This window comes from Mauremys mutica, chromosome 12, assembly GCF_020497125.1.
Source record: "Mauremys mutica isolate MM-2020 ecotype Southern chromosome 12, ASM2049712v1, whole genome shotgun sequence".
Taxonomy (NCBI): Eukaryota; Metazoa; Chordata; order Testudines; family Geoemydidae; genus Mauremys; species Mauremys mutica.
This window is the reverse complement of record NC_059083.1, coordinates 3,532,186-3,540,433: the sequence shown is the minus strand read 5'-3', so window position 1 is coordinate 3,540,433 and position 8,248 is coordinate 3,532,186. Positions and strand designations below refer to the sequence as shown.

General features: G+C 58.1%; 1 non-coding gene and 1 pseudogene across 1 annotated transcript; one reads left to right on the top strand and one right to left on the bottom strand.

Moving 5' to 3' along the window:
* Positions 1-4,223: 4,223 nt before the first annotated feature.
* Positions 4,224-4,380, top strand: LOC123347080 (annotated as a pseudogene).
* Positions 4,381-6,709: 2,329 nt separating this feature from the next.
* On the bottom strand, positions 6,710-6,873 carry LOC123347109. Its single transcript, XR_006573062.1, has one exon. It is a non-coding gene; the product is annotated as a U1 spliceosomal RNA (small nuclear RNA).
* Positions 6,874-8,248: the final 1,375 nt, after the last annotated feature.

The following is an 8,248-nucleotide window of genomic DNA, read 5'->3' as shown; positions in this document are numbered from 1 at the left end:
AGAAGCGGGGGGGGGGGTGCTCCAGGGGCGGGGGCTCAGGGGAAGCTCAGGAAGTGAGAGCCGGGCCCTGCAGGGGCACCCTATGGAGGGCAGGTTTCGGGGGGGGGGGGCGGGAGTGACGGAAGGTCCCTAAAAGAGGTGGGGGCCACCAGCGCCTGCCCCCGCCCTCCCTGTCCGGTCTCTGGCTCTGCACCTTTGGCCATGGCTCGTGGCGATTTGGGGGTGAGCACTAGGCGGGGAGGAAGCCCGAGGGCGCTGCCGGGGTGCCCCAGCCGAGGGACAAAGGGAGGCGCTGCGGGAGGGGGAAGGAGCCTGGGGGTGAACCTGGCGGGTTGGTGCGTGTGGCTGGGAGAAGAACCGAACACTTTCTTGGGGGGGGGGATTGTTAGGGTGTTGAGGGGCCTCCCCTGTCCCCATTGTGATTAATTTAAGCAGGAGTGTTAAGCTTAAGATGAACAACAGTATTGCCAGTGTTAGGCCTATTCAAATGAGCTTCGCAAAATTATCTTTAAACGCTTTGCAAAATTAAGCTGCAACTTGTGGTCAAAAGATGCCTACAACCAGCCAACATTTTATGCTGACTCGTACATGGTATAACAGGCCATGCCCCCGGGTACGGCTTATTGAAACCAGCTTTGGAACTTGTGGTTAAAAAACACTGCACCAAAAATCTGATTCCTATGTGGCTTTGATGGGCGAGGCCCCATCGAAATCACCTCACCCACAATCAAGCCACTAACCCATTTAGAGGTAAGTTACCTAGAAAACGAAGGAACCACAGTGGAGACAGGGGCTATCGAAGGGAGCTCTCTCCTTGAGCATCGTTTATAAACTAAAACAATAATTGGCTACAAACAAATAAGGAAGCTGAAAATATACAGCCGTTACGCTGGCATTTCCTATTGTTAGTGTTTGACTTTGCAACCTTTTAACCTGATTTTGGTTGCCCTGCTTCAAAGCGTGACGGGCAGATGGGATTAAATGTGTAGAACCTCAGGGGTGTGTGTGTGTGTGTGTGTCTTGGTCTAAGAAGTTATTCTCTTTGATCGGTCTGACCCGCACCCCCTGAACCGAGGAAACCTGAGCTGCACCAACGTTCTGCACCTGGCCAATGCAAAGAGCAGTCGGCTAAAGGGTAACGTATTCTCGGCCGGGTAAGGTTTTAAAGTCGAGTAGTCTGGCTGCATGGAGTATAAGGTAATGGAGAAGTCTGGGTTGCTCAAGCTTTTTTGATCTCAAGTATTAAAAAATGGTAGTGTCGGGATAATTTGATCTCGGATTATATTAATGCTGCAGTATTAAACATAGTAGTAAAAGTTTACTTGTACTTGTGCTTGTCTTCTGTGTTGCATTTATAGCCGTAAGTCACTCAAAGCCTTTCTTGAGGAATAATCAGGGCCAGCTCCAGACCCCAGCGCGCCAAGCACGCGCATGGGGCGGCATTTTCTCTGGAGGGCGGCAGGCGGGTCTGGCGGACCTTCCGCAGTCATGCCTGCGGGAGGTGCACGGGCGCGGGGGGACCAGTGGACCTCCCGCTGGCATGACTGCGGATACTCCACCAGAGCCGCCGGACCAGCGAACCCTCCGTGGCTGCGGGAGGTCCACTGGAGCCGCGGGACCAGCGGATCCTCCGCAGTCATGCCTGCGGGAGGTCCGCTGGTCCCCCGGCTCCGGTGCACCTCCCGCAGGCATGACTGCTTGGGGCGGCCAAATTGCTAGAGCCGCCCCTGGGAATAATCAGTAGTTTTCATTTCTTTATACGGACACCACTGAGCTTCATTACATCTGTGTTGGGTGGTGGGAAGCAGTGATCACCCAGAGCCCCATTTGGGCCCTGACGTGTGTCCCCTTCTTCCCATATCTCTGCACCCATGTGGCCCAAAGTCCGTCCCCATCCCACCCCATCAGCCTCTGGCTCTAGGCATCTGACTCAAACCTTCCCCCGATCCTATAAACGATCCCTAGTCTCTGGGGAAAACAGGTACAGAGCCTGCTCCCTACGCTAAAACAGTGGTAATTTTCTCAAGGAGGGAGGGATGGAAATGTTTTTCCTGAGGGGGACACTGATGAGAGAGCGACTGACCCAAAAGCCTGTTAGGGGCAGGGCCCGATTCCGGGGAATCGGGGGAATCGACCGAAGCCGGCCCTGAGTGCTGAGAGAATGTGGAATTGGTCAATGCTACTCTTGTCTGATGCGACAACGCACGGTGTCAGATGCCATCTGGTGGTTGAGGGACATCTACATAGAACACATCACTGGGCATTGGCAATACCGGGGGATGATCTGGAGTGCTGATGAGAAACACGGTAAGGAAAGGTTTCAGTGTGGTAGCCGTGTTAGTCTGTATCACCAGAAAAAATGAGGCATCCTTGTAGCACCTTAGAGACTAACACATTCATGTAGGCATAAGCTTTCATGGGCTAAACCCCACTTCATCTAATGCATGGAGTGAAAAATACAGTAGGACGTGTGATTGACCCAGGCCAGTTGGGTACAGCAGAATAGCAGAAGGCAGATACACTGGCCACTGGATTAACAGTTTTCTGTTCTCTGACTGACCAGAGCAGGGGCTGCTCCAGGCTAATGAGAACACCTGACTCTAATTAACCTGTAAAGAGTCAGGTGAGGCCATTCAGTTAATGTGACCACCTGACTCTAATTAAGGCCCTGCTGATACTATACAAAGGGCTCACTCCAGTCAGGCAGAGGAGAGCCAGGGAGCCAGAGGAGAGGAAGTGCGGCTGAAGGGCTGGTTACTGAAGACACCCTCAAACCATCGGTAAGGGAGCCCTAAGGTAAGGGTGAGGAAGGGAGAAGCAGGAGAGCTGTGGGGAAGTGGCCCAGGGAAATGCAGCAACTCTGGCAGTGAAAGGTTGGCTGCCAACAACTGCTGCCATTAGGGTCCCTGGGCTGGAACCCGGAGTAGAGGGCGGGCCCGGGTTCCCCCCAACCCACCACTACAGGAACAGCTCCTGGGAGGGGAAGTCAGGTGCCTGTCAGGACAGGAGGCTGAACAGAGATGGTGGGAGTTCTCTCCCCAACCTCCTTGCAGCCTATGATGAAAAGGGCTCAGCAGACTGTAACCCTGGCCCCAGAGAGAGAAGGGCTACGGGGAGGGTCACAGTGAGCCACTGAGGCTACCAATAATTGCCTAGAAGCGCAGGACCCATGGAAGCAAGGTCAGAGCTCTGCCACACAGGATATATATAAATACACAGAACATGAAAAGATGGGGGTTGCCTTGCCAACACTTAACGAGACAAATCAATTCAACTGGGCTATTATCAGCAGGAGGACGATCACTTTTGTAGTGGTAATCGGGATGGCCCATTCCAAAAAAATTGGTAAGGCAACCCCTATCTTTTAATGTTCTCTGTATATATATATATATGTATCTTCCTACTGTATTTTCCACTGCATGCATCCGATGAAGTGGGTTTTAGCCCACGAAAGTTTATACCAGGGGTCGGCAACCTTTCAGAAGTGCTGTGCTGAGTCTTCATTTATTCACACTAATTTAAGGTTTTGCGTGCCGGTCATACATTTTAACGTTTTTAGAAGGTCTCTTTCTATAAGTCTATAATATGTAACTAAACTATTGCTGTATGTAAAGTAAATAAGGTTTTAAAAATGTTTAAGAAGCTTCATTTAAAATTAAATTAAAATGCAGAGCCCCCCGGCCCGGTGGCCAGGACCCAGGCAGTGTGAGTGCTGCTGAAAATCAGCTCATGTGCCGCCTTTGGCACATGTGCCATAAGTTGCCTACCCCGGAAGCCTTATGCCCAAATCAATTTGTTAGTCTCTAAGGTGCCACAAGGTCTCCTGGTCTTTTTACAGTAAGGAAAGTAACTAAAATACTTCCCTGATAAACTGTATTTTCTAAGCGGACACGCGTCCCTAATTCTCCGTTATTGAGGGACACTCTCCATAGAATCATAGAATCTCAGGGTTGGAAGGGACCTCAGGAGGTCATCTAGTCCAACCCCCTGCTCAAAGCAGGACCAAACCCAACTAAATTGATATATTTTGCTCTCTGTAGAACTCTTCATGAGCGATGTACCAGAGTATTTGGATTCTAAACTGGATTGTTCAATTTATTCACCTAAATCTGGGTTATTGCTGATTATGTTCTGTGTGTATCATATGAGTTTTTAAAACAAACTTTGTATTGTGGATGATCGAATCAGACATACAGCTACGCTGTTCTCAGCCTATGTATTACATATTTTTTTTAACATTAGCTTTAATAACGTTTTACAATCTGTCTGATAAGTTTAATATCTGATAGGTTCTCTAGCTGAGAGCTTTATATTAAACAGATTTTTTAAACAGGGAGATGGAATAGGAGCTTGCTCCATCCACTCCGCGCAGCATCCTGGGTTATAAAGAAGAGGAAAAAGGGTTGTCACTGGTTTGTTTTTAACACGACTCTGTGTTACTCTGTGTTGTTCTCCTAATATGTGTTTTTCAGTGTATGGGGGCTGCTTCCCCCTTCTACTTTATGGCTGTTTGCAGGTCACTTCAGTGGCTGGTTATTCGTTTCCAAGCAGCTGCCCACACTGCTCTCATCGGGGTACCTCCAGACGCGTGTGGTTTTGGGTCAGTCGCTCTCTCATCAGTGTCCCCCTCAGGAAAAACATTTCCATCCCTCCCCCCTTGAGAGAATTGCCACAGTTTCAGCGTAGGGAGCAGGCTCTGTACCTGTTTTCCCCAGAGACTAGGGACTGTTTATAGGAGCAGGCGGAAGGTTTGAGTCAGATGCCTAGACCCAGAGGCTGATGGGGGGGGGGCCTTCGGGCCACACCGGGACAGGGGAGGAGCCCCAGCCAGGGCTGACCGGGGGGGGGAGGAGGGGGGAGAGCAGGGAAAGTGGAGCAATTTGCCCCAGGCCCAGGGCCCCACAAGGGCCCCCACGAGAATACAGGATTCTATAGTAGTGCAACTTTTTTTTATGGAAGGGGCCCCCAAAATTGCTTTGCCCCAGTCCCCCTGAATCCTCTGGGTGCCCCACCCAAGAAACTGTTGGGTTCTTCTCCCAGCCACACGCACCAACCCGCCAGCAGGGCCGCCCAGAGGGGGGGGCAAAGGGGGCAATTTGCCCCAGGCCCTGGGCTCCGCAGGGGCCCCCAAGAGAAGAGCGGAGGCTTCTGCCTCCGCCCCTCTCCTGGAGCCGCCGAGACTCCGGCCGAGCCCCTGAGCCCCGCCCCGATCCGCGTGGGGAGGGGGCGGGGCTGGGAGCTCCAACGGGGCCTGAGCCCCGCCCCGCTCAGAGCGCCGTGGGGAGGGGGCGGGGCACCTCCCTCCGCTCGGCGTGGAGCTCACAGCCCCGCCCCCTCCCCACGCGGCTCTGAGCGGGACGGAGCTCAGGCCCCGCGGGCGACGCGCTCGGTAAGGGGCCGGGGCCAGGGCGGCGGGCGGGAGAAGCCGGGGCCGGGGCCGGGGGCGAAGCCGGGGCCGGGGGGGAGAAGCGGGACCCGCCGCCGCCGCCGCCGAAGCGCAGCCCGGTCTTCGGCGGCGGGGGGCCCCTTCTGTTCCGGGACCCGCCGCCGAAGACCCCGGGCCCCCGGAATCCTCTGGGCGGCCCTGCCCGCCAGGTTCACCCCCAGGCTCCTTCCCCCTCCCGCAGCGCCTCCCTTCTCCCCTCGGCTGGGGCGCCCCGGCAGCGCCCTCGGGTTCCTCCCGGCCTAGCGCCCGCCCCCAAACCGCCACGAGGTGGCGCTGTTCCATGGCCAAAGGCGCAGAGCCAGAGAGGGGACAGGGAGGGCGGGGGCGGGCGCTGGTGGCCCCCACCTCTTTTAGGGCCCTTCCGTCACCCCAACCCCCCTGCCCCCCGCCACCAGAAACCTGCCCTCCATAGGGTGCCCCTGCGGGGCCCCGCTCCCAATTCCTGAGCTTCCTCTGAGCCCCCGTCCCTAGAGCGCCCCCCCCCCCGCTTCCCCCCCCCTGCTGCTTCTTCTGCCACTGGAGCGCCCCCCCCCCCCCGAGTCTCCCCCTCCCGCTGCTTTCTCTGCCCACGAGCCTGCCCTGCCCAGGTGCTCACCCCAAGTCAGACAATGGGGCGTGCCCCCCACCCCCCGCCATGAGGCCGCCGTTCTCTGTGCAGACCCCGCAGCGCGGCTCAGTTGCAGACCCGCAGCCAGGCACCGGGTGCAGCGGCTGTTCTGGCTGGTGCCGTGGCGGGAGCGGGCGCCCCCGCCGCTGGCCGCCGGCACATCGGGAGGGAGACGAAGAAAAGCGAGGAGGGAAAATATTTCAGGAGAAAAGAGCGACGTGCCCGCGGGTCTGTAACTAGGAGACAAGCGCTGGCGCGTAACGCAGCGAATCTCCTGAGTGTGTCTTTGCACCGGCTGAGCCAGAGGGGAGACCCCGCCCTCGGGCCGCCGTCCTGCGCGCAGACCCTGCCCCGGCCTCCTCCCCTGGGAAGTGCCCCCGCACCCCCCAAGGCCCCGCAGCGCGGCCCAGCTGGAGACCCTGAAGGCAGAGCCAGGCAGTCTGGGGCAGCGGCTCTTCCGGCTCGTGTCGTGGGGGGAGGCCCCTCCCTTTAATACCCCCCCGTCCCCTGCCGCTAGTTACCAGCCATAAAGCTAAGTCGCAAAGAGAAAAGGAGAAAAAACCGCGCACGACAAAAGTCTCAAGGAAAATGAGCGACGCGCACCCAGGAGCAGCGCACCGGGTAGAACCCTCGTTCTGTCTTTGCACCAGCCGCGCCAGGGGAGAGCGCGAACGCAGTCCCCCACTACCACAAATTATGCAGTCGAGTTTCCCGCATTTGGGGAAATCGCAGGGGTCAGCACACCCGCAGTGCAATGGATGAGCCTCACCCTGGGAAAACCACCTTCGTGATCATGGTATCTCCCCTGCCAGGTAAGTATGAGTTCCTGCCGCCCGCCCGCCGCCCGCCCTCGCTCCCCACATGCTCTCAACACACGGTGGGGCCCGACTCGGACCGACCGCCGGCCCCGCCCACGCCGGCCCCGACCGCCGCCAGCTGCCCCGACAGGCCCCGGGCTCGGACCCTTCTCGCCGCCGAGCCCCGCACGGTCAATTGGGGCCCTGCTGGGCAGCCTGCTCCCGTTCCCACAATGCTCCGCTCGCGGGCAGATCTGCATACGTGCTCACGCGGCCCCGCCCCTGCCCTGGCCAGCCCCAGCTGTTCCGCGCCGCGAGCCCCCGCCAGGTCCCGGGGCTGGGCCCGGCCTCCCCGGCCTGCGGGCGGCTGCAGCTGGCGGGGGCGCGGGAGCCCTTGTAGAGCCGCCGGCTGATAGTGCGGGGGGGGGCACAATTTAAAGGCCCCCCCCACGCCCGTGTGCGGCTCCCCCGGGGTCCAGCGCGTGACACATACACCCCCCGGCAGGGTCTGTGGGGCTCCTGTGCCCAGCGCGGGGTCTGTGTGTGTGTGTGTCTCTCTCTCTCTGTGTGTGTGTCTCTGTCTCTCTCTCTCTCTCTCTCTCTGTGTGTGTCTGTGTGGTTAGTACACATACAGATCCCCATCTCCTGGCACAGAAGGCCCCAGTCACCTCACAGACTGCGTTGTTTGTGTGTGTCTGTCTGTGTGTGTGTGTGTGTGTGTGTGTGTGTGTGTGTGTGTGTGTGTCTCCCATCTCCTGGCACTGAAGGCTACAAGAGCACTTGCTGGATGCTGCCTGCCAGAAGCTGGGCCTGGCCGACCGGGGCCGGGTCCCTGGATAATCGCCCTGTTCTGTTCATGCCCTGCGAGGCGCCTGGCACCGGCAGTGTCGGCAGACAGGACACGGGGCTAGCGGGACCCTTGGTCGGACCCGCTGTGGCCGTTCCTAGGATTGTTGGTATTTTTCTACCCCGGATAGAACTGTTGTGATCCACCCCATGCAGCGTGGGGCACTGCCCCCCCCCCCCCAGTGCTGGCTGGTACCGGTTCCTGGGCTTGGAACAGACGAGATTTTTTCTCGGTAAATGTCAGTAAAGGTTGATTCTGCCCCCCACCCCCACCCCCGGTGCTGGGATGCTGCAGGGTTGCTCCTCGGAGCCGGACACAGGCTGGGAGCTGTGAACTGGCTGCACTGGGGGGAGACAGGAAATAGCTGACGAGCGTCGGACGGGTTTGTCCTGCGTGTCAGACGCCCCCCGGGAGGGAGAGGGCTGCCCCCGATCGCTGAGGGCCTGAGCTGTGAAGGGAAGTGGTGGGGCAGCCCCCAGGCTGGGCCTGGAGCCGGGCCAGGCCCCATGGCTGAGGGCAGAGGGGGAAGAGCAGCCCCCCAGCCCACCCCA